General features: G+C 46.3%; 1 long non-coding RNA gene across 1 annotated transcript; it reads right to left on the bottom strand.

Moving 5' to 3' along the window:
- Positions 1 to 737: 737 nt before the first annotated feature.
- On the bottom strand, positions 738 to 2,051 carry LOC119346570. The gene is made up of 2 exons (XR_005167811.1): positions 1,285 to 2,051; positions 738 to 1,199 (listed from the first exon to the last, which is right to left on the bottom strand). It is a non-coding gene; the product is annotated as an uncharacterized LOC119346570 (long non-coding RNA).
- Positions 2,052 to 3,433: the final 1,382 nt, after the last annotated feature.

Below are 3,433 nucleotides of genomic sequence, written 5' to 3'. Positions count from 1 at the left end.
TTACAAGCAAAAAAATAATCCCCTCCTAAGTTAAATTAACCACTCTCGTTGTTAGGAAAAAAGTAGTGATGGACCAAGCGGGCCCACAAATGGAAAGCATCGATATCACTGATAACCGCTGAAGTGGGTGCGAGAGGACAACCACCATCGCTTTTCAAATGGGCCAAACATATGTTGAATATAATACCTAAAATGCACAACTTTGATGTGTCACACATGCCTCAAAAACCGTAAACCATGCACCCACACAAAGCGAGGTTCATGAAGCGTACTACATATGATGGCCCCCTTCCCCCTCTTCGACGCATACTATATGCTCCTTCCATAATACAACCCAAAAAGAATCCCCATTGATGGTGAAATTAATTAACCTATCCCGATATAGGTCAAAGTGATGCACATGCATCGACGATGGCCTCGTGTGCCCACAAATGGAAGCGCCACACGTGAGTGTCCTAGTTAGGATAACCACCGCCTGCATGCATGTGGCACAAAGAGGTGTTGCGTGATGTTTGAATATCCATTTTCACAATTTTGATGTGGCACATGCCTCGGAAACCGAAAAGTCCCGACACTGAGTGAGGTGTACTTGTTCATGGAGGCATACGTATAGCGTGTGTGTGTCTTTCCCCAATAATAAAGCGGCTACAGTTTCTGGTCGTACGTCGTCTGCACTTTTGCAGAAAAGCCCCTTGCTTTTTTAGAATTCAATCTGCAGTCCTATTTTAAGTGGGAACTTCAGAAAACGCTTCGTTTTTACATAAACACCCCTACATTAGTTACAATTCTACCCACGCTCCTTAATTAAATTGCTTCACCACCGGGCATCACCACAGCTTATCCATTTGCTTTCTCCACCGCCGGGCACGGGCCGCAGCTTGCCGCTCGCTTCCACGCCGCAGAAGCCAAGGAAGGGGTGATGCGTCCTAGCGGAAAAAAAGGAAGGAGGCGGGGTCGGCCTGCTAGTTTGCCGGGGTTGGAGACGCTCGTGGCAGGGAGCTCCTCTCCTCTGCTTCGGATGCGAGGCGGCCGAAGCGCTCGGGCTGCAGAGCTGCGGGGCGGGGCTCGAAGGGTGGCGCGAGCGCTGGATGGGACTTGGTGTAGGTCTCCGGTGACATGGGGATGGCGTGGAGGGGGTCTAGGCACCGGCGGATCGTTGGCCGGCGGCGCTCGGGCATCGGGCGGCCATGGTCGTCTCTCTATAGAAAAATAGAAGGCAGAGAGAGCTCTTAGAGAAGAAGCACGGGGAGAGAAGAGAGATGGAGCAAGAAGGGGAGGGCTCACCGACGGCGTAGAGGAGGACGCCCGAATGAGGAAGCGGCATGTAATAGTCCTCCACATCGCCCAGTGTGTGACTTCTCCGGGCGCGGAACTGCCGCAGCTGTTGCTGCTGGACACACAAACGCAGCCGCGCACTCACCTGCGGCGAACGGAGGCGGGAAAGGGAGAGTGCCCTGGCTGGCAGGGAGGGGAGGAAGAAGGGAGAGGACTTGTGGTGGAGGAGCAAGGCAGTGAGAGGATGTGGTTGGACGAGGCCTGTGGCCTCTCGCAGCCAACGCGAGCCGCGAGCAGAGCAAGAAGCGAGAATGAGCGACGCGAGATCGGCCGAACCTCTTGGGCATGGCACAGGTGGCGAAGGCTAGGCGGTCCGAATCAGGCCGTAGGCGAGGCTGCTGGCCTGATCTGGAGCACGGGGCCGACGACTGGGGCGGACGGCCAGATCAGGATGAGGCAGAGGAGCTCCAAGGCGCCAGCCATGGTGTCCTTTGGGTTCATCGCCTATTAGGGGGTGCTGCGCTGGCCAGCCACCATGGCCCCGCGTACGTGCGGCTCTTGGCTTGATTGGATGGAGAAGAGGAAGAGGATCAGCGCTGGATTAGGATGAGCGGAGGAATTGGCGATCTGGAGAAAAGAAGGAGAGGAGTGGCGATGAGATAAGGCACGCAGTGGGCGGTCAGTGCTTTTCTTTAATGAAATGGAATGGGATTGGTCTTGTACCGGCTAGAAGCTACTGGATGCACGCGTGCTAGCACCATTTTCATTTTTCGGAAGAGCATCGATTAATACTTGATGATGTTTATTGTTAGTACATACTCCCTCTGTCCTAAAATAACTCTCAATACAATTTTATACACAATTTTGTATTCCCTCCGTTTCTAAATGTAAGTTCTTTTATAAATTTTGATACGGATGTATATAGACATATTTTAGAGTATACTTTCACGCATTTTGCTTCGTATGTAATCCATATTGAATCTTCAGAAAGACTTATATTTAGGAACGGAGGGAGTACTGTTAGTTATTACAAGGTTGTGACACTTATTTTGAGACAGATGGAATATAATAATTAAAAGTGAATGAAATATTAAAAAAAATCTTAATGGAGAATATATTTAAAGCTCGCCGGTACTTGCTAACCATCAAGACATTCCTCAACTCTACATGTCATCGATGTCGTCAGTAAGATAGGGAGGAGAGAGCGAGGGATGAAGAATAGAGAGAGTGCAACAACAGTGCATCTTGCCCGCACCCTGTTTCGCCCTGCACGACAGCTGGGAGGGGGAGCACTACCCTTCGTTGTACCATGTGCCCCACAACTCTGCATCCCCTAATCATGATACTCATTGAGGCCCAATGATAATGTCCAGGGAAGTGGTCATGTTGGTGTGGAAAGTGTGCTCCTACTATTGGCGGCACAACAAAAGTGTCGCAAGTATTGTAAATTCAGTACTTTCTGGTCCTCATATTTTTGAAGTGGGAAAACATAAATATGAACTAATGTTAATATGGATTGTGAGATATAGGGATTAAGATATGATTCTATTTGAAACTATTACAGGTATGCCAATGATGCACAATTACTTTCACATCGAAGAAGTGGCCGTTAATCGATAAATGGTTAGATTGTAATTATTTTTACATAGGTTTGTTAAATAACAACAACTTATTACACATAATTCAACTTCTTTAGAGCGAGTTGAAGAAGTAGGTTTCATTAGTAGAAAAAAATATTACAAGCTTCTGAAATACAATGAGATCTTCATAAAGTGGATATTTATGGGTTTCACAAGCACTTTAATTAGAAAATCTTATCATTCACCATGATAGGTAAACACTTGAATACCATATGAACTCTAAGATTTATTTTATACCCGATGCAACGCACGGGCATTTTTTGCTAGTATATATATATATATATATATATATATATATATATATATATATATATATATATATATATATATGGCCTATTCTGTTACGCGTAACAGAATATTATTCTGTTACGCTTTTTGAACTTACGGCTTTAGGTGGTTGTACTGATGTTTTCAAAGCAGTTGAACTGATGCTTTTAGTTGTGTTTAACAGATCGTCTTCTTTAGTTCAAAAACTTTTTATAATTCTTTTGTCAGAACGGGGCGTGTAATCTATCGTT

This window comes from Triticum dicoccoides, chromosome 1B, assembly GCF_002162155.2.
Source record: "Triticum dicoccoides isolate Atlit2015 ecotype Zavitan chromosome 1B, WEW_v2.0, whole genome shotgun sequence".
Lineage (NCBI taxonomy): Eukaryota > Viridiplantae > Streptophyta > Magnoliopsida > Poales > Poaceae > Triticum > Triticum dicoccoides.
This window is presented reverse-complemented; position numbering and strand designations above follow the sequence as displayed.